The sequence below is a fragment of the Rousettus aegyptiacus genome, unplaced genomic scaffold (genome assembly GCF_014176215.1).
Source record: "Rousettus aegyptiacus isolate mRouAeg1 unplaced genomic scaffold, mRouAeg1.p scaffold_m13_p_13, whole genome shotgun sequence".
Classification (NCBI taxonomy): Eukaryota; Metazoa; Chordata; class Mammalia; order Chiroptera; family Pteropodidae; genus Rousettus; species Rousettus aegyptiacus.
The window spans coordinates 3,946,485-3,974,341 of NW_023416288.1; the positions used below are offsets into that span (position 1 = coordinate 3,946,485).

At 33.1% G+C, this 27,857-nt stretch overlaps 1 protein-coding gene and 1 pseudogene across 2 annotated transcripts in view; both read left to right on the forward strand.

Moving 5' to 3' along the window:
• Positions 1-27,857, forward strand: part of RELN (reelin) — a 456,216-nt gene that overhangs the window by 135,862 nt on the left and 292,497 nt on the right. The gene's annotated exons all lie outside the window — the stretch shown is intronic.
• On the forward strand, positions 11,825-11,960 carry LOC118611272 (annotated as a pseudogene).

A 27,857-nucleotide genomic window follows, 5' to 3' on the forward strand; every position in this document is an offset into this window, starting at 1 on the left:
CAACAACATTCTTAAACACTCTACTATTTTCAAAGGCTGTGATTTGTAACATCTCTCAATATAGACTATCCCCCTATCACTGCCCAGGATCACCACTCCTAATCCTCCTTAGTAATCTTTTTTTCCCATAACATTGCATTTTTGCTTCTAACATGATATACTATGTAGTTAATTATATATATGATTTATTATCTTTCTTCTTGCTGAAATGCAAATCCCTCGAAGGCAAGAATTTTTTTCTGTTTTGTTCACTTACTGGCCCCATTTATCTAAACAGTCCTTGGCTCGCTAAGCTCTCACTGAGTATTTGTTGAATGGATAGGTAGGCCAATAGAATAAGGCCAAAGGCAGTTCAAAAATAGCATTTCATGGGCAGTCAGGGAAAAGGGAGCTAGAAAGTATCTTGAATGGTTTTCCATTTCGACCTTCTGCCCAGACAACAAAATCCCAAAAAGTATGCATACTTCAAAGTTTACCACTACCTTTCCTGCCCCTTTAATAATACTTGGTTCAGTGTCAAGGATCCTATGGCTCCCACCTCACTGATTTTATACACTTTCTGCCTATCCACTGGGCTACCAGGCTGCAAACATTAGATTCACCCCACACAGTTGATTGACATTTAATCCCATCATTTTCTTTTACAGAGAGATTTTCATACTTAAATCCATTTCTTCCAGTGCCTCTTGCTAAGATAACTGCAGTAGCTTTCTAACTGATCTGTTCACCTCCAGCCTGTTTCTTTTCCAGTCCATCCCACACATTGTTTTCCAGTTAATCTTCCTAAGGCACAACCTTGATCAATCAAAACTTGGATACTCCAAAACTTCTTTCTGAAGTCTAGCCCTTTGGCATGGGTTTGCTAGGCTCTTCATAATCTTGCTGTTTATCTTTTCTCTCCCACCGTATGCACCTCCTAATAGGACTTTTTATAATACTCTGAACATTTTGTGGCTCACTTTCTTTCTCTATACTTTTCCCATAGTCTCTAATGCTTTTTTTCTCTCAACTCCAATGGTTAAAATCCTATTCATTCTTTAAGACATGTTTCTAAGACATCAACAACAGAAGTGATGTGTATTGTGACATTTTACTTGTAGCTCTATTATAGTGTTGATTATATTTTACTGTATACTTAATTGATTTAATATATTTGAATATATACTTACCTGAGTTAATTTCTTGCCTTGGACAGGGACAACTTTTTATTTCTTTGTGATTACCCTACAGTTGGTACAATGTCTCAAACAGAGAATTCATGGAAAATACCCCTTGAACTACATGATTTTCAATGTTGTCTTTTCTTTTAGTTTAATAGCAAGCTTTAGTAATCTTTGACTTTCTTTTCACATTCTTTATCTCACCAATGTTGGCACTGGGAAGGATAGTTTAAATTCTTGCTATGCACATCTTTTTAATTTAAAACAAAAATTATTTTTTGAAAGACAGAGCACACAGTAAATTTATGTCAACAATATAGAACCGCCTGCTTTCAAGCATAGTTTTTAAATGAATCTGTTTAAAAATGATATGATGGCTATGGACTCACTGTTCCTGGGACATCAAACTCTATTTTCTTCTGAGAAACAACTTAAGTATTTTAAGTCTTAACCTCAAGGAATTTTTTTAGCAGTTAGTCAGAAACATGCAGTTTGGTCAGAAGTAATTTTTACTAACTACAGAGAAGTGTATACACCCTCACTTGTATTTCCCAATAAAATTTTGATGATGTAATTTGCATTTTTTAGTATTCTTAATAACATTAAGCGTCTGTTTATCATAAGCCATGACTGTGTTGAGTGATACATAGAGTAACTGCTTCTTACATGGGCAGGATGCTTTCACTGATCTCTTTTCCTAATTTATGAGATAGTTCACGAAAACTGAAGACTGAACACAGACCACTGAAGTAATGCTTTCGAAATGTCTTACCTTCATTTCTTACTACTCTATTATTGAGTAGAACACTATATAAGAATTAGTATCTGTAATTAGTATGTGCCTAGCAATACTTGAAGGGGGTTGCTAATGTTCAACATTAATTTTAAACATTAAACTAAAATAAAATAACACAAAACATGGCATTTGAACATAAACATATCATGATTCTCTTTTCTGACTAACCTCAAAAATTAAAGCCTTCTTAAGGTATGAAGAATTACTTTCTAGAAATTAAAATTCAGCCAAGCTTATATGCTTTTGTGATATATTTTGTATAACTTTTTCATATCATTAGTTAAGTCATATCATTTAATTTTTCACATTTGTGTTTTCTTTAATAAATAGATTTTAAATCCCCCAAGGTTAGGGACTATGTTAGGGATTTTTACATACTTAATAGTTCCTAATACTGAATTACAGACACTGGAAGAAGGAATTGAGAAGTAAATATTTCTTAGTAGAAATATTTCATTGATTCTAAAATACAGGTTTTTTATATTGTGGAATCTCTAAACTAGAGTTACATCTTACAATTATAACTGGAAGCATTTACTTTATTTCTTAATGCTGTACAATTGATGGTGTCTTGGGTTTGAAGAAATCCAGCAACTAATATTTATCATTTACCATTTATGTAGTCTCTCTAGAGCAGCAGTTGAATTGACACTGCATTCAATTCTGTAATCTCATGTTAGAACAGCCAGTGTATGATGCAAACTCTGTGATTTTTAAAACACATTTATCTATTTAAATCTTTAAAAAAAAAATTTATAGTAAGAATTATGGAACATTTGAACTGAAATCCCAATTACATAATGTGCTGTGTGTGCCTTTTCCAGAAAAGAGTAAATGAAACACTATATGAATAAACTAGGTTTTACTGTAAAACCGCTTAGCCGTTTGGACTTTTTACTGCCTTTGTCATAAAAAATAATCAAGTGAGAGACATAGAGGAGAGGATGGCCTGAGGATAAAGTTACTGGTTGTACTGGTATAGATGTATAAAATGGACCAGTAACTAAACATATTTTATCACTAGTTTTATTACACTTGTTGACAGCATTTACTTTTTAAGTAATAATTTCACTCAGAGGTCTGCTTAGAATCCAGGTCTTCTGACAGTATAGTTTGTTTTTACTTTTATATTTGATTAATCTTTAGTGAGTGGTAAGCCCCAAGTTAAAAGAGGCAGTTAATTATCCAGACTTCTTGGATGTAAATCTGAAAAAAAGGAAAAAAGAAAAAATCCAAAGGATGAGGTGGAGGTACAGAGAGAAGAGAGGTGGGAGGAAGAAGAGGGACACTGGAGAGGTAGCGAGAGACAGAGCAAGGGAAAGAGGGAAGGAAGGAAGAAGGGAAAATACGAAGGAAGAAAGGAAAATATGAAGGAAGGAAGGAAGGAAATTTCCAACCCATTTAACCCTAAAAGTTAGTGAGAAGCTACCAGACAAAGAGGGTTGTAAAATAACAATTACAACATAATAATATTTTTGAAAATTTGCCATGTGCCAGCCACAGTTCTAAGTAGTTTACATCTTTTAATCCAATTTATTCTCACAGTAATTCTATGAAGTATGTGCTATTATTATCTCAGTTTACAGAGGAGGAAATTGAAGTACAGTGATGTTAAATAACTTGTCTAAAGTAACTCACCTAGCAATTGACAGCCTGGATTCAGAAGGCAGTCCAGTTTTAAGCAAGTTATTTTTGCCACTTCACTACAGTTGCCTCTAAAATGATCACTTATTTGTTTTATTATTTTAAAATACCCATGCCATTGACACAGTGAAAATTAATAGAATTTATAGTGTGGTATCAGAATCTTTCAACTTTTAAAAATGCCAATGTTTCTCTATTCCCATTTTGAAATTTCTACCTCTATATGAGATATAATAGTATTATTTAATTCATTAAAATATCGAGAAGCACTGATTTTAACTTCTGAAACACAGAGAACACATTAGACTAATACCTCAGACATGAGTTTCATCTTGATTTATATGATGTAGATTAATTTTCTGAATCCCAATTATATCCCATCCCTTGTCACAAAGGAATTCTATATGAGGGAATATGTGAATTAAAGGCAAAATTTGTTGCCATTAGATTTAGGTCAGAGATCCTAGGATGATAGTAGAATAGAAATGGAACATAGGATAAAATCAGGTTTATGACTAAGTTAGTGACAAGTTAATCTTAAGTAAACTCCCTCAAAATTGAAAGCAGAATTAATCAAAATGTTCTATTTAAGACTGAAGCAACAACAAAGAACGAACTCAAGACAGCAAATGGTTTCATTTGAACACTTGATATTTTAAAGGAGATTCTCCTAGAGGAATTTATTAAAAATGCACTAAACAAGAAAATTAAAAATAATCATTTTAAAATTGAAGACACTAGCAGTTTCTGAATACTGGACAGTCTTGAACTAATGTAGTTATAGAGATTTGAAGTGTCTTGAGTGAATCACAGATGCCTTTAACTTTCGATGAGGGCCATTCCAGTCTGTCTGGCAGATTCTTTAGGAAAGATAGTGTGGTTGCCAATTTACTTTCATCCATCAGAAGAAAACATAGCAGATGTAATTGCTTTGTTGCTTAAACATTTGAAATAAAATCAGGGACTACTCCATTGGTGTGTTTACTGGGAGTGCATGCATGTCTATAGATAAGGATGCCAACAGTTGATACATACGGATGTTATTTTACTTTTTAGGTTATACATAGCTTACCGAAAAAATAAATTACTTCTCATATAAGGGTGAAATGATCATATCCACACAGTTTGATAAAACCAGATATGCTATTTTCCAAAGGAGGAATTTTATCTGTCTCCTAAATCACAAGTCTGTTATATTTTTCTAATAATCCAGTTTCCTTTTTTAAAAAGACATCACCCAACTTGAAACAATTATTTCAGTGCTAGGATAAAATGATAGGATAAAAAAAATATTACCTATCCTTTAAAGTGAATGTCTAGAAGCCTAACTGATAGTTCTCACTTTCCTATAGGCCCCTGTTTTTCATCAAAGTTAGATAGCCAGCTAGGCTTAGACAGGGAGACAGTCTAAGTTCAGGGACTATGTATGTTCTTATTTATCAACATTTTTGAAAATGAGGTCAATATGCTTCCTGGGGATTTAATTTTTAATTTTAGGGAGTGTGGTAAATATTGAGATAAAATATGTCTGTAATCTCCCAGAAGCTGTGAAGAAATAATTTTTCTTATGTTAATTATACAACATATTTTTAAAAAATTGACAGATATTTAAAAGGCAAAACTACTCCTTTCTTTTTTTTTTTTTCCTGTCTTTCTTCCTTCTTCTGTCTTCTACTTCTTCCAAGAAGCCACAGTATAAACAGCCCCGATTATATTAGGACAATCTACTAGAATCTCACTATGACACTTTTTTGGCATCAGAATCATGAGACCATCAGAGAAATGGAACTGCTTTATAGTGAGAAAGTTTTTCTATTTCAATAATGAAATATTTTTAAATAGCTTACAAAGATGGACCTGCATCTCTAGAATTCTATCTCACAGCAAATAGTTGTTGTCTAGAGTTGAAAAACAAACAAACACTGCCTCTCCCCCAAACAAAAACTTAAATCCTATATCAAACTCACCCTTCCCTTCTTTTAATGGAATCATAACTTGTGTAGGCATATGGCAATGCCTTTAGGTAACTGAACTGAGGTTTGGCATCCACAAGATGCTTCTTATTACAAGGCCTTGTGGTTAGATGGGATTACTATTCCACTTGGCACTATTAACTTGAAACCACATAGAACATTTGTGAAAGCAAAAGACCAAAGTCAGTAAATTTAAAAGCTTGATATGTAACAATTACTAACAGTTCTCTAATATCTAATAGAAATTTCCTAAATGAGATGTGGGCAGAGATTTGGATTGTTTCTCTATTAGTAGAATTGATGAAACCAGTTTTAGAAAGCCTCAAATATGAAATTATTTTTTTTCTTTAAACTGCCTACACAGTCAGCATTAGTGATGTCAAGTAGTGATGACTTGGAAATAGGTGAATAAGTTTTTATCACGGCAACAAAAACTGGTTTGCCAATATAGTCACTTAGATAATATATACTAGCAGCAGGATTTTATTTAGTTCTGCTTTTAACGATGTCTCTAAATAGTAAAGTATTACAAATATGAAATAAAATTTTGATTGCATCTTCCAGATAAGATTTTTTAAAGACCTTATCCTATCCCCTAAGACTTATTTGAATATATGTGTGTATATTTATATACATATATATACACATACACACATTTGTATATATACACATACGCATATATGCATAGATACACACACATATATTCTAAAAATTGTTTTGAACTGTACTTTCTGATGTGGCAGCTATAAGACACAAGCTTGGGTATTTAAATTTAAATTAATTAAAATAAAATAAAATTACTTAGCTTCTCAACTGCATTAACATCATTTTACGTTCTTAATAGCCACGTATATCTAGTGACTATTATATTGGAGAACACAGATCCATCATTACAGAAAGTTCTAGTGCTCAGCACTGTTTAGAAAATCTAATGAATTTATCATTTCTTCCAATATAACCTTAACATTTACAGAATGTAACCACGTACTTCAGAGGACATATAGAAGATTTTGCAATTGTCCTGTGAACTTGAACCAACGTATATACTAACGTGGCAAAGTGGGGCAATTTTTTGTAAAAGCTGGTCACCTGACTGTTCATTTTAATTTTGTTTGTCGGTATTGCAATTTCTATGGTCCTTAACTTTATGGGCAGTGGTAGACCTAGTGTGACAGATGAGGATTCTCTCTGGTTACCTTCATTTACAGTTCTCATGCTTAGTGCTGCTTTTTGGCTGCCCTGAGCTAAAGCACCTTTCCTCTTCCTGCCCTCACCCCTAGATCACAACCCCTGCTCCCACCCTGCTAATTCCCCTTTTATTCTATGCCACAGTGTTTTAAGTTCTGGGCCTTTTCAAATGTGCCCTTATCCCATGAAAATTTACCAACATGCACCTGATGGTTACAATTAGCTAGGTGGAAAGCTAACAATTTTTAACATGAAAATGAGTAATAATGGAATTTGGAATACTATTTGATGATGATGATGAGGAGGAGGAGGAGGAGGAGGAGGATAGTAGTAGTAAAAATAGCAACTTTCATTTAGTTAGCACTTGTGTATTAGGCAGCCTACTAAGTTCTTCTGCTCTCCCAGAACCACTGTCCTTGAAGGAAGAGCTTGAAGAGCTCACAAAATTGGTCTGTTTGGATCTAAAATGTATCCTTTTAACTACCACTTCATATTACCACTCTATGTCTCTTTTAAAATAATAATAATTATTATCATGAAGACAGTATGTCAACTTGGGAGATGCTCGGAGTATTAAGTGACAAAAGCACAAAAACTTGCTTCTACCACTTCAGACACATTACAATTATGTTTAGAGAGGACTTCTGGAATCATGGAAGACTAAGCTGGCACAACAGAAATTTTTTCCACTAAAATAACATAGAAACTTAAACTGAGTAAACATTTAAAAATATATAAAACTGGTTTGAATGAAACGGTGCCAAAAGAGAGATGTGGTATCAAAGCTGAATCAAGAAGTAGGAGCTGACACTGTGGGAGCCTACAGGTATTTAAAACCCGGATTTAGGTCCTAGGGTCTAGAGTTTTAACCTGAGTGGGACCTGGAATGGTAGTCATGAGCCCCTTCAAAGACAGGAGGAAATAGTGAAGGAAAGGGAGCTGGAACTGCATGAAGCCTGGAACCTCAAGTATTATCCATCACTGCTTGGAAAACAGCAAAGAAACTTGTCATCTGACTGGAGCCTTTGGTAAAGTTAAGTCACGAGAAACAAAAACTCTCAGCATGTGAGGAGTCTAATTTTAGAATATTAACCTGGAATAGAACACCAAGTTAAGAAATTAACATCTAATAGAAGTTTTAGAAGGAGAGAATAGAAAGAAAGAATGAGTACAGGCATATTTGAGATAATGGAGAATTTTCTAGAATTAAGGAAAATGTGAGTCTTTTCTAGCTAAACGATAAATGAAATAAATTAGTACTGACATAGATCATAGTGAACCTTCAGAATATCAAAGAAAGCGAAACTCTTAAAGGAAACCAAAGAGAAAAGATATTGCCTATAGTTTGTCAGTGGCCTTCTCATCGGCAACAAGATACCAGAAGACAGTGGAACAGTCCAGTGTAACAACAAAATAAAGTTATTTTCAAAAAAATAAGATTTGATTATTTTTACTACACACAAATAATTTTAAAGCAAGTTTTTAAAGAATGTGCTTTGATAAAAAGAAAAACTCAGAAGAAATATGTAGGAAGCATGAAATTATGGTGTGATGCAATAATTACTACTGCTAATAATTAGTAAGCATGTTAGAAACTAAATATGCATTAAAAATACAAATAAATTTATATATAAACTATGTACCAATAACTATTTTAGGATAGAATTTAAAGGCAAAGAATAACAATAGTACTAAGCAACATCAATGTGTAAGTTGGAGGAAGGATGGAAATTGGTATTAAAGTTTTCTAAAGTCTTCCACTTATTCTGGAAGAAGTTTGCAGGCTTAGTTAAAGATGATTGTTAAAAACATAAATGTATAGAACAGAAATAAACTTGTAGCTTCCAAAATGAAGAGGAAAAGATTATACAAAAAGTAATCTTACAGAAAAAAGGAAAAAAGGCAAATAGAAAAAGCATAGGAGTATAAAATATAAAATAATATAAATATGTATGTATACATATATAATTACAATAAATGTAAACAAATTAAATTTACCAGTTAAAACACCGTGACTTTCAAAATGCAATTTCAAAAATCCAGCGTATATTGCTTCCAAGAGACAAACATAAACATAATAGTACAAAAACTTTAAAGTACAGAGATGTAAAAAGACATACCAGGAAAATGCTGAAAGTTTATGTCAATATATTAATATCAGACAAAACAAGTAAGAATTAGTAATATTAGGAATGAAGTGTAATTAGCTAAGAACAAAATAACATGCATATAGACAGAGCTGAATGAAACATCCAAAATTGAAAACTGCCTTTGAGGTGGTAGAATACTGAGTACATATTTTCTAATATTTTAATTGTATGTAGTATTATAAAATTATTTGGACAAAAATTATGTAATTATTTGCAAAATGGATAAATGCACTGTATGGATACTTGAATGAAAAAATTCATGAATGCACAAATGTACCAGAAGATTGTGTTAGAGAATTAGGGTTTATACTATGCTATTTAAACTTCCAGGTATGCACTGGTGACAGCTGACTTTATAACATTTTAAGTGCTCTGGAAATACCAATTTGGAGATTTAACGAAATTTTATCAACAATTTAAAATTCCGACTTCCAGTTTTTTTACTCTAATAATTCAAATAATAATATATAAACTCCTCTTCCAAATAGTAATTCTGAAAGCATAAACATGCTAGAATATAAATATTTCCAGTGTTAATTAAGTTAAATAAGATTTTTCTTGTTTGGAATCCTATTTAGATTAATATAAAATGTAAAAGTTAATATTATTAGTGGTATTTTTTAATTGTAAGGCTCAAGTCTATGTAAAACTTCACTGTTAAAAGTTAAAATAACACAATTTGGGGAAATAAAAAATTAAACCATATATTTTCTGAAATTCTAAGATAACTTCTTTAAGAATGAATCAATTAATATTCAGAAGTTGCCTTATTCAGCACTGAGAAATAAATATTAAACAAAATCATTTCCATCTTCATTTTAGCACCTTACAGTATTGAGGTCAGCTTTTGGTTACTCACATGGACAAGTCCTAAACTGGGAACAAAAATATGCTAGTCAAATCTCCTCCATTTGTTTCCACTACTAGTATTTATAGAACGAATTATGAATAATATGAGCATTTTAGTTATCTGGCTGACATAATTCAAAAAGCAATGTTCTAAAATATTATATGAAAAATAAACAGTAGAAATGCTTCAAATTAAAAACATACACTGTAGTTGCAAAGGAGCTAAGATAGTCGGCCCCTTAATCAACCTCTGGTTTTAACTTAAGCAAATATGTTGAAAGTATGGCTGTAAAGCTAAGCTGCATAAGCCTTTTTTTCTAAATCTGTCTGCAGGCTTTAATGCTCAGATTTGAGATGGCATCCTTATTTGCTAAGTGCAAAGATGGTTACAAAAGAGCTTTTCTCACTTTGAGGATAAAAGCTAAAGTATTCTTTAATTTTGGTTACTGCCTGGCTCATCTCAGCACCATAATAGTTATTTGGCTCAAAACCAAAAAGTAGCAATACAGTGCTTACATGTCTGTGGATCAAAATTAGATGAAAAATTGCTGTTTTTCATCTCCAAAGCTATTTGCTGCACATTTTATAACCCTCAAGATGCCTTTTGTAATATGTGATAACAGAGCCAACTGCAGCATCTGCCTGGAAAGAGATTACTTTAATTATGGACTCAATGTCCTATTTTCTGCAAGTGATCCCTAGAGACAGGCTTCCTGCCGGAGGAGAAATGCAAGGATGCACATTAAAGCATACACGTCAGCCACGAAGAGGTGGATAAAGTGACACAAGGACACCCATAAACCGCCTTCATTTTGCTAGTCTGTAATGTGATGGAAGAATCTATAGTGATACGTTTTTAATTATTCCAGCATCTGTTGTTATGGACTTCCAATGGTAAGGGCAAGATGAGCTTATAAAAGAGGAAAACATTTGACAAGTCTGTACAGGAAACAGACTATATTAAAAAGGTTTGTTAAAACATCATTTTCTTTAAATTTTTGTTTCTAAATTGAAACATATATGTGCTCTATCAGATACTTGCTATATTATTATTAGAAAGTGAAGCTAAGTGATGTTCTTGTCAACCCCAGTTCTGGATAACACATCAAGTGCCTCGTTATTAAGAATTCATTGCCATTCAGTATAATAGAGCTGCTCATAAAGAATTTCATTTAGAATCAATGTGCATGTCTTGTGTATTTCCATGGAAGTTCTTTATAATTTAACATTGATTAACATTATGAAGGACACTTAAAGCAAATTGTTACCTTGTTCATATTAATTATAGAATTAGACTCCTTGATGAAAGATGTTTTGAGAATGAGTGTGTAATTTTTCTTTTTAAAATTGTAGCACATACTCACATAATATATTTGGGATTTCGTCCGATTTCTCAAAAAGTATAATCATGTTTTGCATTTTTAAAAGATGGGGGATTATAGAAGAGCAACCATGGGAATTAATTTTAAACTTCAAAAGAGGAATTTAAGGGATTTGGCATGGAATCATTTTGTGTGAGGGACGGAAAAATGGAACAGAAAAATGTACTTACAATCATATTAGGTGAAAACATCAAGTCTTTTAAATATTATACCAACTAGGACATTCATTATTTTCTGGTATAAAAATGAAATGCTATTAATATTTTTATACTTTAATAATGAAATCTAAGTAAATATATCTTTTGGGCATTTACAATGGTTGCATTTAACCTAAAAATTAAAACAAAACATTCGATATTTTTTAGACTTTCTAATTTATAATAAATGCCACATGGGAGAAATTTTTAAAAAAATACATTGAAATGTATAGTTTTACAGAGATTTTTGTATTATATATCTTGTAAATCAACAATTGAGTCTGTATTATCCATATATCATTAGAACTTATAAATAGAAGAGTTGGTTTGATGTTTCTGTTTAAAGATCTTGGAAATAAGGAAGCAAGGCAATATTTGTGGACTTAAGGGAAAATAGATTCCTATTAGAAGAAACCATCATGCAACGTGCCTCTTTTGCCATCTTTTGAACATGTCACACACAACATACTTAAAAGAGACAGCTCATTTACGGCCATGCCACCCTGAACAAGCCCGATCCCGTCTGATCTCAGAAGCTAAGCAGGTTCGGGCCTGGATAGTACTGGGGCCTGGTTAGTACATGGATGGGAGAACACCTAGGAAGACCAGGTGCTGTAGATGTAAAAAAAGGACAGCTTAACTACCTATCCTCTGAAGGTCTTTTCAGTTCTGTAATATAATGTACAAGCATATTTCAGGGATATGGTAGGTTTGCTTCCAGACCATTGCAATAAAGTGAACATCACAATAAAAAAAAAAAAGAAGAAGAAGAAGAAGAAACTGTCCTATGAAGTCATCAGTGCAAGGAAAATAATTCCTGATTTTAAATTTTATATCTTGCTATTAGAACATAGTTTCTTTATTTTCTAAAATGGACCTTAGGTATGTTGTGCAATCATGTATTCCGTACAAATAATAGCAGGGGGAGATTTCTAAATGGCTCAGTTGGGGCAAGAAAAGATGACCTCTTCAAAGATGAAAGGAAATCAGAAATTTTTCTCGAGGAGTATTTATTCTGTAATATCAATTCTATACTGCACTTAGTTAACTCCAAATCAAACTTTGAAAATAATACATATTATATTTTTTAATCTGTGTTATATTTGGAATACATACATTTTTTACTGCCAACTGCTTGTTTTAGACTTTGTTTTCTGAGTTTGTTTTTTATCAAAATGTCAAGCTACTTTTGGCTTTCTACATTTCATTTTTGGGCAGAATGTGAAATGCCTTAATTTGGACTTACAATTTAAAAGAATGACAGAAAACAAATGTATGCCACAAACAAGTTTTGTACTACATTTTTAAAAATAAATTTTGAAATAATTTTATTTTATGATTGTGAAAGCAATGTTTATTTATTGAAGAAAACATTTAAAACTACAGCTAAGCAAATACTTATGTTTGTACACACACATTCACATTGACGCTTATACCCTTACATGCATATACACACATACACATCTATGTTCCTACTATTCCAGAAATAAGAATACTGAGTATCCTGAGATATATTTCTCTAGATATGTATATGTGTTCAATTTTATTTTTTACAAAATTGGGGTCCTACCATACATCATTCTATTTTCTAATCTAGCCTTTAAAAAAATACTAACATTAGTTTGTAGATGTTCTAACAATCAGAATTATCTGGATAGTATTCTGTTCTATGGCTGTACTAAAATATATTCAATCAGTCCCTTATTATGGGCATTTTACTTATTTCCATTTTTCACCATTGTAATAGTTTATGATGAACAACCTTATAGCTAATGCTCTTTGCACACTCCTAATTATGAAAGTATATTATTGTCATGGTAGAATTAACTATGAAGTCAGCCTTATTAAAACGAAAAGCTAAGCTATGGAGTCAACTTGATTAAAATAGAACCATATTTTGATTTTTGTACTAAGGCCAGCATAACAAAGATATAAAATGTTTGTTTTAATTTTTAGGTAGTTAACTTTTCAACTTTTAATAGTAATAGTCCCATAGAATAATGTTGGATAGTTATTCACAAGTGAAATGCCAGTTTTGTTATCATGGTTCTAATTACCTAGTCACCACTTTAAGAAACATTGTCTCTCACATTGCAGTATTTTTTGTTCTATTGTTAAATTGTTTTATTGATAAGTTTCAATTAATTTCTTTTAAATGTCTGTTTCATAAGGTGAACTAATTCAATGGGAAAGCAATGCTTGCTGTCCCCACCCAAAGTTCCCTGGAGAGCATAGCTTTGCCACTAATTAGTAGCAAGTGAACCTCTTAGTTTAATGTTTATGTTTTTAAAAAATCTTTGTTATTTCAGGTGTATAATTTGAATGTCGCATTCTCATTTTATATTTTTTGAGAAAACATAAAGAATGTAAATTTCGCTAGCAAATAAGAATTGACTTTATTATATTATATAAATATCCACTTTCTGAATTCTTAATTATGTAATGATTATAGGTCTTTAAAATGGTCACAAATAATGACATACACATTTTTCTGTTAATGCTATTTTATTATATCATTGTCATTGTCTATTTTTTCTTTTATATTCTATTTAGTCTATACTGGAAAAGTGAATTCTTAATATAAATATCCTTAAGCTTTTCCAAAAAGAAATAGTACAGATTGAGTCTTAGACCACATGTTTCATTACAAACACAAATGTGAGCATGATTAATATTGGCCATTTTAACCACGTAGAAGCATCTTTAAACTAATGTCTTTTTCATCTGAGTAAAAGGCAAATAATCAAAATTTGATTATATGACTGAGAGTTGAATTTCTCAAATAAACATTTGAAAATGGAAAAAAATTCCATAGCAAAATTGACCCAGAAATAGCTCTATAATATTTGTCTGCACTTCTACAAATTTCACTTTCATGAATAAATCTTTTCAGTATATTAAGTTGCTTCAGTGATAATTGAAAAATGGCAATGGAAAATAATACGGAAAGATTCCAACATATTTCTAAAGTTAGCTAGGAAGATACAAATTCTCATTTTATTATTATTTTTTTACTATTTTTTAAATTAAAATTATTGGGGAGACATTTTTAATAAAATCAAATTGGTTTCAAGTGTGCAATTCAGCAATACATCATATGTATATTGCCTTGTGTGTTCACCATCCAAAGTTAAATTTCCTTCTATTACCAAATATTTTATTCCCTTTACTCCTTCCCTCTGATAACCAGTAATCTGTGTCCATGAGTCTCTGTTTGTCTTGTTTGTTGCTTTCAGTTTTATATCCCACACGTGCTTGAAATCTTATGGTTTTCGACTTTTTCCATCTGATTTATTCCGTTTAGCATGATAATCTCAAGATCCATTCACATTGTTGCAGAAGGCATTATTTCATCTCTTCTTATGGGTAATAGTCCCTTGTATATATGTACCACATATTCTTTATCTGATCATCTATCAAAAGTTGCTTAGGTTGTTTCCATGTCTTGGCCACTGTGAATGATGCTGCAGTGAACATCAGGGTGCATATGTCTTTACAGATAAACGTTTTCAAATTTAGGGGTAAATACCCAGAAGAGAGATTACAGAGTCATATGGTACTTTTATTCTTAGTTTTTTGAAGGCAACCTCTCATTTTAAAGATGAGAAAACTGAGATGCAGAAAGGTTAATTCAATATCACTGAACTAGATGGTGACAGCCCGCAGTAAAGCCCAACCAAGTCTTCTACACACCGCACCCATCTTTCTGTTCATAGGCCATCTGGGCTTTCTGGAGGGCATTGCAGACTGAGTTCCAATCTTCCACTCTCCATCCTTTTTACACGTATTAATAATGCAACAAACACAGTGAAGTGTTACATTCAAACACCACAATACTGACCCTTGATTACTGATGAAAATGGAGGAATTTTATTTGGATTTATTAATTCACATTGGTTTATATTCTGGGTTTTCAGGAAGGGCTTAAGTTCAGGTAACTATATTCCTTCCAATAAGGTCATTCATTAAATGTAAGAACTAACTTACAAACATCTAAAATTTAATTTTCGTTTATAAGTCAACCAGAACAAACTCCCAAATCAGAAAAAAAAGCTTTTGTTAGATTATCCAACCTTATTTTTATTTAGGAATATCTGATTCCCCAAGTGTCTTTTGGTGTGCCATCCACTATCCTAGGCTATTTATTTCATTCTCATTTAATCTTTACAAGAATCTTATGAAATAAGCAGAATTATTATCCTCATTTTACAGATGAGGAATCAGAGGCTCAAGCGCTTAAATAGCTTTCTCATTACACAGCTAGTTTCGATAGCTGATAGAGGCAGCATTGTAGCTTAGGTTTAGTCCCAGTCGATTGGGTTCTTTTTTTTCTATTTAAAAAACTGTTTAATTTTTGAGCCATGAGTGACATGTATGACGTTGTATATATCAGGTGTACATGGTGATTTGATACATTTATGTATTGTGATGTGATTACAACTGTAATGTTAGGTAATGCTTTAGCATGTGACATAATTATTATTTCTTTCACTAACACTTCTTCTACAATCACATAATTATCATTTTGTGGTGGGAACAATTAAAATCTAGTCTCTTAACAATTTTGAAGTTTGTAACAGTATTATTGTCTACAGTGACTGTGCTGTACATCAGATCTTCAGGACTTATATATCTGCTGGTCGCAGATGTGTACCCTTAAACCATATCTCCTCATATCTCCCAACCCCCACCCTCAGCCCCTGATAACCACCAGTCTACTCTATTCCTTAGCGTTTGGCTTTTTTAGATTTAACTAATCAATGCTTTCCCAAAGCTACACAGAATTGGTTATTACTATATGAAAAGGGAAAACAAGAAAATTAAAGAAGCTCTTAATTAAAAATACTATGGTCTGGAGACTACATATATGGAAATAGTAAATAAATTGATTAATAAGTATAGTTTTGAGTGTTTAGGAAAACCACTGCTGGGGGAAAAACGAAAAAGTTGAAAGAAAATGAAAAAACGTGGTCTTCTGATTCATTAAAGGAGTCAAACCGGCATGTTACAATAGAAAAATAGAGGAAAGGAAGTTAAGTAAAATACAGAGGACAGAGATCTTCAACCTTCTTCCTTGAACCTTCTTCCTTTTCTTAAAGACCTTCCTGATACGTTACTTGTACTCCAAATTTAAGATTTGTCTTGCTATGCTTATGATATAAGTTTCAGTTTTCTGGACTCATCTGGAAAATTCTCTTATGTGGAAAATCCAATTTTTTAACTAGGTCCAAATAATGAAGCATTTTTTCGTGTATGTATATACTGGCTTTTAAAAATAATATGTGTCTTCTCCTTAGAATAAGTCGAGACAAAAGTAGATTGACTCGTTAAAGTTCTGATGTCATTGTCTTCTCTGCCTTAGTTTCCCCATGTGAAGTTAAAGTTACTTTTATTTAGAAGAAAATCATAAAGAATTTTTTTAGTGTATGCCTTCTTGATATTCCTGGGTATCAGTAACTATAAAGATACTAAACATTGTTACTTGGCTATTATCTTTTTCTCAATTCCCATGCAGTTTTAATGAGAAACTTCAAACTAATAAGGATATGGATGTTACCATGTAATAGGAAACAAAACAAAAGAAAACACGAATCAGAGGATCACAGAGGATAACTGGTCATGTACGTAGTAAGAGAATAGGTTTTCAGTAACCTTCCAGGAAGACTAATGGCACATCTACTTTAACATCCTCATTATTGACCCGAGACAAGGGAAAACAGCAAGTTAATTAAATTCTCAAATGATGCTAAATGGAGAAGTGTTTGTTACTAAATACCAGTGAGGAACAAGGCAAAATTGAAAAGATCCCTAGAGAATGTTGGAGATAGGAAATAATGACAAAATTGAAGCTTAAAAATGCAAGCAAATACATTAGAGAGGAAGTAATTTTAAACACTAATATTAGATAATCTAGAATTAGAACAATAATGATAAAAGAGGCTTTAAAGTGATATTAAGCAGAAACTGAGATATAAGCTTGAAATATAGTTAAAATGCTACTATATTTAGGACCTTTGTGTTCAGATTCTGCATAAAGGATTGGATAAATACTCTTTGCTGATGAGAACTCATTTTGAGTCCCTTGATTACAGATTATAAAGCAGTAAGAACAAGAAAAGATTAATCTGTGTTATATTTATGCAAATACCCTATAGCCCAGGAAAATTCAGTGCTAGCCAACTACAAGCTACAATAAAAGGCCACTTCTCCTGCAAAATATGTCTCTTACCTGTCTGAAGTAGTGCATGAGCTTCTTTAGAGTCATCACTTTTAGTTAGATTGCTATTCCAACTGTGCCCATTGTCCATTGATTACTTGTGAAGAGTAAATCTTGAAATAAACTTGTTTGGACTCTTTGGCAGCCATGTAGCAGAGGCAGGACTTTGAGTAGAGGGGGCAGGAAAGGTGAACGTGTGGCATGGGTTCCGCACAGGGTCACGAGAGCCAGGTGGGGCCAGATGGTGTCACCCTGGGCAGCTTGAGGGACTCATTTCTGATGACTTGGGAAGAAAAGGTAGTTAAGGGGGCAGCACTCACTAGGTAGCAACTGTGGGGAGGAGGGTAGTGAAAGTCACTTGAACTCAAATGTTTTCTTATTCACACAAGAAAGCAAAGTAAGTGGCTATGGCCACAGCTACCTATTTCCTATGGGGCCTATGTCTGCAACAAGGCAAAACCATTTGAATAACTAGCCCCATTCTTACTAGCTTATTCTTTACAAGAATACTATTAGCTTATTCAAGGGCTTTAAGGCAGGACCATTATATCATTCACTGGATAAGTTCATAATTTGGGCACTAAAAAAAATTTCTTTGAGTTTAATATCTGAAACGTGTTTCTCTCTGGATGTAGGAAATTTTAGGGGTCAATTTTTTTTTTTTTATTCTGTGTTATTTTATATCTGCCAAGGTAACTCCACAATGAATTAATTCTGCTCAATGAAGTTTTTCTTTTATAAAATTATTTTAATGCCAGACATTTCTGGCTTTGAATATTGTACCAGAGGCATTTATTTACAGTCTAGTTTGAACCTCTTAGCATAACTTACGATGAATTAATGACTTGTTATTTATTGCCGAACCACTCTGCAGAAGTGATTTATAGGATTGTGCTATGCACTGGTGGTTACTTTACAGTCTCTGTGCTGGCTGTCTCATCGATATCATTAAATGAATTCACAGTGACACAGCTCTGCTACTGTAGTTTTTGATATGAGGGATAACCGAACATAAATCAGGACTTATGTTTAATTCATAAGATGTACCAATCTCTCATGTAGGCATGAGTTAGGTTAGAAGATGTCACAAATGTGTTTTACAGTACCTCTTGTGATTAAACCCAGGCTCTTCCATATGACTCTGTGAACCAAATAAAAATAATACGTTGCTCTACACAGTGCCATTTTTCTGATAAATGCGATTTATTTTATTATTTAGGTATGATTGGTTTCTATTGTCCTACAAGCAGTATATATTTTAGAAAGTAACACTGAGAGAACTATAATGAAAGAACAGTTACTTCAAGTTTGTAATTCTTGTATATTCTTTAAGTAATTACAAATGAATTAATAGCTACAATTTATTTTTTAAATTTTTTGCATAAGGTTTTAAAAAACAGAATAACAACATTTATGCTGAGTCAAAATAGTTTTATTTTTAAGCCTTAAAATTTATTTTCAGTAATAACTAAAAAAAAATAACTAGTTTTGGAAGATTGAGCCTGGTTGTCTTTCTTTGTTAGTCCAGTCTAAGAAAAGGAAAATATTACTGCTTACTAGACAGCAAGGAAAGTCAGTTCCTTGCTTATTTGGAAGCAAACAATTATACAGAAAACAGAAATCAAGATATATTTATATGTCAGTTTTCTAAAAAAAAAAAAAAAAAAAAGGAGGAATTAACTCTCCTGGTGTCAGGAGAAATGTACTGGCATTGGTGTTATCATTGCTGCATGCCCCGTATTTATTCTTTGAACCAAACACTGTGAGTGCACTGTAATCCATGCAGAAGATGTGAGTTTTTCTCCTGGAGAGAAGGGTAATCTGGCTCCAGCAGTGCTGCGACCAGGGGAGCTTGGATAATGGCGAGATTGCCAGGTTGTCGAGCCCCGTCACTGGCCCGCTGTGTATCCTGTGATCAGCTCAACTGAATGTCACAAAGAAAAAATGTGACATGTTTCTGTCAAAGAAAATAATTCAACGTATGCAAGAAATTGACACAAATGTTCCTCCTCCTTTCTCTGGTTCCAGTTGATTAGACCTAGCTTGACGTTGTAAGGATTTTAAGACCTACTTATTTGGGTCTTGCTCTGAAAAGAAGATGGATGTTGTTTTCAAGGCCAAGTGACAAAAGGATGAGAGGAAATGACATTACTTAGTAGTGTAATAAGTAATTGATTTCATAATGCTTGGGGCAAAGGGCAGAGTAAATGTACGCATGAGAGCGGAGGAAGCCTCTGGCATGTCAGCAGAGGAGAAGAAAGTAAGCACACAAGAATGGGAGAATAGGGTGCCTTGGAGGGGAAAAATTACTAAAGAAGAGTGGTTGGTAGCAGCAGATAATTGAATAGTCTTTTTTTAGTATGAATTGTGAGATTAAAAATTTATTAAAAGTAGAGAATTTCTGTAAAAAATATCAACCAGAAAATCTACTTCCTGGAATTCGTTATCTTTTAGGAATCGGTTCCATTACACACAAGAGAAAGCCTGAGTTTTAGTGGCTTAAAAAAATGTCTGTTTTTGCTTAACAAAAAAGTCATTAATGTCACACGTCCCCCTACTGTGTGTTTTTGCTGTTTGTGGTCACAACAGGGATTCTCTTTTAGCCTATTCTTTCAGAGTTTTCCATTTCTCTACATAACATGCTTACTTTGCTAATTTTTGGTTTTTCTATGGCAGGCATTATCACTTGACTTTCCACAACAGAAGGCTAAATTCTTATTTGTGATTTTGGTTGGATCAATATTAATGGCCTATATATAATATTGAATATGTAAATACTATTTGCAGCCAGGTCATATACTGTACTGTATTTTCTCTTCCTTTCCAGAAGATAAGTTTTGTTTTTCCCTAGAATTAATACTTTTCTTGTTTTTTAATTTACTTTCTTTTCTTATTTGTTTCTCCCCTACTTATGTAAACCTCCTCTCTACACTTTCAGACCCATTAAGTTTTCTATCAGTTTAAATTTCTTGTAGGAATCTTTCTTGGAGCCTCTGGCCTGTCCTCATCTAGACGGCTGCTCTTTAGGCCAGCTGAAGAGCCGGTACCCAGTTATCTCCCTCGCTCTCTCACTTTGGTTCTCCAGTTTCCTTTATTTACATATTCCTCTTTCTTGATATCTCCCAGAAGCTCCTCCTCCACTTTTGTCGTTGTTTTGTTGTATTCATCTTGCAATAATTTCCTTAGTAAAAGTTAAGTTTTGAGACTTTGTTGGTCTGAAAACGTCTTAAGTCTACCCTCTTGATTGACGGGTTGACTCTGTATAGAATTTTAAGTTGGAAATGTTTCCCTCAGAATCAGAAGGCAATGCTTCGGCGCCTGCTGGCTCAGATGTAGCTTGAGAAGACCAAGACCATTCTGATTCTTGACCCTTCTTAGGAAAACATTTCTCCTTTACAAATATGTAAGATTAGTGGAATTTCATCATGATGTACATTGTTTTGGTTCTGTTCTTATTTATTGTGTTAGAACCTCATTGGGCTCTTACATCTGCAGATTTTATCAAATTATGTCACTGAGGATTTATTCCATTTCCATGACCATTTTCTCTCTTCTGTCTGGAATACCCCTATCATGACATTTGACATTTTGGGAAGATCCTCTAGCTTTTTTCTTTCTTTCTTTCTTTTTCTTTTTTTTTTTTGCTCCAATTTTTCCTTTGTCTTTTCGCTCTAACTTCTGAATGATTTCTTCAGCTTTATCTTCCAAATCTGTATTAGTCTTTCAGCTCTGCTGTAGTACTTCAAATTTCTAATACATTTTTCCTTTTGAATATTCCTTTTTTTATAGAAATATTTTAACAGCATCATTTCTTTTCTTTGTATCCATGTGTAAACTCTATTTTCTTTATATTTTTCCTTCTTGTTTGTTTTAGTCTTTCTTTCACAATAGAGAATTTTCTCAAAAGTCCAGTGATCTGTGGCTATAGGACTTAAAAAATCACTCAGCAGTTCTGTGGGGGGAAGTGTAGGGGTTAATAGGATAGCTCTGGTGGTGGTTGTCTTCACTGTAGATTGGTCTGGTTTGCCTAATTCTCTGAGGGTCTCAGATTTTAGTATCCTTAGATTTCTCCCTTAGGTAAGTCAGAGTCTTCAAAAAGTGTGTTCCAATCTCTTGAAGGAGGATATACACCTCCTATCCAGCCTTATGGCAACCAAGTAGAAAAAGAAAGCTGGGGATCTCACTGAGTATGTAAACTTTGATTTATCCCCGTTTTCAGCAGAGTACCCTGCCCTCAAATGTGCCTAGTGTCTCTGGAGAATAAACCTCTAGTCTTATTCCTGGTGTGATGAGGGCCTGTTACCAAGTTGCATGGAACTGTTACTGAGTTGCATAGAGGAGAGGAACTCTTAAAGAAAGTTTCTTAAATAAACTTCAACAAATGGCTTCTCTTCAGTCTCATCCTCATTCTAACTTCATCTAAGGCTACTAGTTTCTGAGTCTCAGCTGACCCCACTGCCAACTCAGGTTTCTGTGTTTTTCTGTGTGCTAGATTTCTCAAATTTTGACGTTGTCTTCTCTCCTATCTTCTTGGACCTTTGAGTATATGCCTTTTTAAAAGACCCTTTGCTATACTTTAGTGAGGTTTCAGGAAGGAGTGGAAATTGATGTTTTCATTTAATCCACCATCTTTAAAACCTGACAGCTTCTCAGTTACCAATTAAAACTCAGCTCAGAGATCACCTCTGAGTCTCTCCATTCAGATTAGGAGTCCTTTTATTGTGCTACCATTGCACGTACTTCATTCCATTATAATTGTCATTTCATATGTCTCTATGAGTCATCAAGGTCATTCATTTGAAAGCTGTATATTATTTGTCTTCCTATCGCTAGCACTTGGAAGGAGCCCATAACACAGTAGGTGCCAGTAAATACTTGTTAAGTGAATGAGTGAGCATGGATTTTAGGATACTCAGGAAGAGGCACTTTTCCTGAGTTAGTCTATCCTGAAGAGATTGCACTGACTCAGGATTTAGTTGCAGTTATAGTTGATTTTTAAAGCCAAGAAAAAGATAAATCAATTTTTATTTTTTTAAAGAGATTATTTTTTAGATGTTCTTGATGATTGTTCAGTTCACTCTTTGTTTTTTGTTTGTTTGTTTTGTTTGTTTTTGTTTTTGTTTTTTCTTAGAATGTGATTATCTGTAAGAAAGTACTTACAGGGAACTTCATTCTGCCTTAATACCAAGGATAATTGCTCTAGCAATAGACTAAAACTGAAGTCCCTTCTTTCCTCTCTCCAATAATTATGGATAGATATCCCACTCTTCTAGCACTTACCTCAAATGTTAGTGAAATGTTTCGTTCTTTCTCTTTTCTGAATACATACTGTAGTATTATGCCCTCCTTGCCTGAAAACTTAAGCGTGACTTTATTTAAATTACAATCTATATACTATTTTTTTCTTACCAATAAGTAGAGCAGTTTTTTCAAGATGAATAGAAACTCTCTGCAGATATAAAACCTAGATTCCTCTTTATTTAGCAACTCAAAATCCACAAGTTCTCTTCCATATGTTTTCTCTTTTGAGCTGGAAAAAAAAAGTTTTATAAAACATAGTGTGTCATGTTCATTCCTATGGAATATCTGATGTGAAAGGCCCCTGAGAAAGCATTCTATTGTCCCTTCTAGCCCCTCCTTGCTTAGCCAACATTTTTCTAGACAACACTGTGACCATATTCACATTCCTTTAAATAAAAGCCAACCATGCCTTATTCTCCATTTTAAAGATGGCTATGTGACTTTGGTAAATTTAAAGAGCCTATGACCCAAGAAAATGTGAATAATCTTCACGTGCCCCAAGATTAAGCCATCCATCATCGTACCAATGGCTAATAGAAGAACCCTTAGATTAAAATCCAAACAGCTGGAAGTTCACTGGTGTATTCGAGAAAATTTGGGAGTGTACCCACTCCTTCCTCTAACGTGCACTCTGGTACATTGTTTTAACTATTTAGACCAGAGGACTAGAACATTGAAAATAAGAGCAGAGTTCAAATATTGATGAAAGTTTAACAAATATGAAAGTTAGCAAAACATACAGTTGCTTTTCGTATGCTTTTATGAGTGTACGTGCTTACATATATGTACTCACATGTCACCTATGTTCATATATCTAGAGTTGTTTAAAAAAGCGTTGATTTTGGGAAATTAGATTTTAATTCTCTACATGTATTGAGTCTTCTACTGCTTACAAAACACTTTCATATCTGTTGACTGACTTGATCCTCACATCGACCTATGAGCTAAGCAAGACAGCTATTGTTCTCATTTTACAAATGAAGAATATAGCTCTTAGACAAGTGATACTACTTGCCTAGCTTCTTTCATCCAGACTGTTAGTGGCAAAACTGAGAGTAGAAGCTAACTTTCTTTTATTAGACCTTGAATTGCTTCCTGACCATGAGGTTTTTTCTTCTTTCTTTCTTTCTTTCTTTCTTTCTTTCTTTCTTTCTTTCTTTCTTTCTTTCTTTCTTTCTTTCTTTCTTTCTCTGTTTCTTTTTTTGTTTGTTTGTTCGTTTGTTTGTTTCTCTCTCTCTCTCTCTCTCTCTCTCTGTCGCTCTCTGTCTCTCTCTCTCCGTCGCTCTCTGTCTCTCTCTGTCTCTCTCACATTCTCTCTTTTTCTTTTTCTTTTCTTTTTTTTTTAACTAACCCAAAGGAATATACATTAGCTACCTGGTTAGCACTTTTAAATTCTTTCACGAAAGACAAGTTTCTGCTAAATCACCTTATCAGCAACCATTGCACATCATTCATCCGTGATCATTTGTTCATTCCCCAAATTAAAAATATCTTGGCTGGATGTGATGTGTAGTAAAAGAATGGAGAGAAACTACATTATGAAGAACCACCGTGCATTAAATAACTTGAGTAAGCTGTTTTCTAACTTATTTTTTCAACTAATATTTAAGATTTAGGAGTTTCATTTGTTAGCAAGAAATAATCTATTACTAGTTCCTACATTATTTCTTAGTGATGTATTAGTTATTAGATCTATCTAAAAGATTTGTTTCATACTCCTTATAAATTATTTGTGGATGCCCAGACATTGCAGAATCAGGCTTGGTATTACTATGCATTATTTATCATTATATTTTTTAAATATATCCTAACCTGGAAATTGTGTGTGGATTTTACATTTACATAGCTAATATATGCATTGTTGCTTCCACGTGGGAAGAAATGCTTACCTGACAGGCTGTGGCCTGCATAGTGTAACAGGCATTATTTCTAATTTGTCAGAGATTCATATGGATTTCTTTTTAGACCACTATTTAGTGCCATTCTATATGAAATAGAAAAGATGTCCAGCAACAAATTTCAGATGAAATTTCAGATTTCTCCTCATTAATATTCTGGCTTTGTTATCAATCATGATGACATAATTTACAACAATTCTCACATGTCCTTGAAATAACCTTTTTCTTAACCCCAAACTGAATCAAATAATTCTTATATGTCTTTGAAATAACTTTTCTCTTAACCCCAAACTTTTGTAAAATTGTCAATAAACAAATGCAAATCTCAAAGATAAGATATGAAGACTTTAAAAATATTCCAACTGTAGGAGATTTTTTTCCCCTACAAGAAGGGGAAATAAATGGGTGCAATAGTCTCTGTCTCTTCCAGCAAGTGTGAAGGTGAAGCTAATTACATGATGGAGGTCTCCTTTCTGATTACACATTATTTGAAGATCTTAAACACAGAACTCAAAGATTCTCAGTGGTTTTCATAGCCTTGAGATATTTTTAGGTGCAATTTTCACCCTTTATAAATATTTCCACCTTTTAAAATAGCTAATGAACCCCAATTTCTAAAGCATTTTCTGTAACTGCATCTGTTGCTAGGAGAGGAGCAGAAGAAAAACATGACAGCATCCTAAGATCTATAACCTTAACAGTTCCTGTTGTCCTGGAAATGTAAGTCAAGGTTGTCATCAAGTCCCATAATGATCTTCACCCATTGTAATTTGCAGAAGTGCCTGGAAAAATTTTGTATGTCTCTAAGTTCCCTCCAGCCTTAGAAACTAGATATTGAACTGTAATTTAAGCAATGTAATAACACAATTTGAGTATCTACCCCCCCCCCCCACACACACAGAACGTAGTAAAAGACATACTTAGAAAATGCCGAAGAGTATTTCTTGAATCAACCATTGGAGTGCTAGGCAAAATCATGGCGTTAGTCTCATAAATTTTCAATTATCACTTCATTCGTGTGTCTTTTATTACCTAATACTATGTTAATCACCTGATTCCAACCTTTAAAAGTTCATTATATAAGGAAAACGTATTAAGTATATTAAAGATACCTAGCATATGAAGAAACATTAAGTCAAGTCATGAATTAAAAAAGTAAAGAAGGAGTTAATATGTATTTAAAAGCACTAGATATATTAGTGTTTTAATCATCATCATGAGTATAATACTATGAAGAAAAGATAAATGCCTTTAGTAAAATGGCAGGTGAAAACAACAATTGGGAATGTGAATTTGAGTAGGAATAAAGATGGAGTATATTAGTACTGCAATCATAAAGCTGGAAAGAGTTTTAGGGAAAAAGAAAACCTTGGTTTTTATATATGTATGTGAGTAATTCCATTTTGACCCAAATTTAAATTCACTTTGAAATAGGACCTAGCAATGTTCATCCTACATATTGATTGGAAATATGAAAATAATGCCTTACAGGGTATATTACCCTGTGAAACAAATGCTGTTGGTTTGCTGCATTTTAAAGACTTCCAGTACTCTTAAATAGTTTTTTATTGTGACCATGGTTACTTTGGAGGTTTTGTCTTTGTTTTAGTCAGTAAAACAAGCATTGCAGGAATTCTGATATCTGTTCTTCATATGAAAGGTACACTTTTTAAATCCCCATTTGGATATTTCAGATGTACTTATATACCTATCGCTGAAGCTAATACAAGCCTTTAAATGGGACTGGCACTCTGATTTCATAAGGAGACTTGCAATTATGTTGGTACTTAGAAGCCTAGTTTATTTTCCTAGGGATTTAATGCACAATGCTAATATTATCCTTTGCTACTAAACAAAATGCTTCTCCAAATTTCACATTTGGGCATCTTGAATTTATGTGACTTTTATAGTATGTCTGCATTTAAATTAATTTAAATTCTGGTGAACCTTGATCTAAGACTAAATCCAATATGTGAAAATCCAAGTTTATAGGAAAAGACCAATTAGAGGATTGTGATTTGTTTATAGTAGTAATCCTTTAACTAGCAGTCTCCCTCGTGCACTTAATATTTGAATGCCCTTGTGTACCTTTTCAGGAACATATGCATAATGTCATATAAGGCAAATACCAATTTTACTTTTGTTTATTTGGTCATATCTTAATTGTATTTTGTTATTGAAAATAACAACTTTTAGCATGTAATTATTTTTTCCCTCTAAAAAGTTTTTCAGGAATCTGTGGCTAAATTTTGAATCCGGCAAATTGTTTCTTTTCTTTTCCTCCTGAATTTATGAAAGTTATTCATTTCTCATATTGCTTGCCTTTGTTTTCTTACTTAATTTCATTCATGAACAACTTTTCCCTCTAAACAGTAAACTCTGACCAAAAGTAATTTATTCAGTAATTCAGCAGATATGCATTGATCATCCACTATGTGTCATGGATTATGCCAAACCCTGGAAATATGCATCAGGGGACAAATAGAAGTGGTCTTTGCCAGAAAACTTGTATTATTATTATTATTATTATTATTATTATATTAAATCATAGTTATTGTGGCTAACATTTACTGAGCACTTACTATATAGCAGGCTTTATGAGGATAATTTCTTTAAATCTTCACAACTCTATGAGGTATGTACTATTACTGGTGAGGCACAGAGAAATTAAATCATTTATTCATATCATTTACCCCAATAAGTAGTTAAATTTATACTCAGGTATTCAGATCCCAGAGCTTGTGCTCTTGATCACTAACTATACTTACCACAAATAGAATAATTATAATTGTGACAAATGCCATGAAGGAGAAGTGAAAACTATAATGAGTAGATATAACAAGGAATTTGATTTAGTTTAGAAGATAACGAAGGACTGTCTGAGGAAGATGTTGAAGATGAGACCTCAGGGATGACTAGGAGTTGGTCTGTGGAAGAGAATTCCCCCAAAGATAATTGCATAGCATATGCACATGTTTTGAAGTAGGAAATGGTTAGGTTGTTAGAGGAACCGAAATAGGCCTTAGGCTATGAATGTGATAAGTGATTAAGGAGTACTTGAGCAGCATATAACACCACCCAGCACTGGTCTCTCCTCACAGA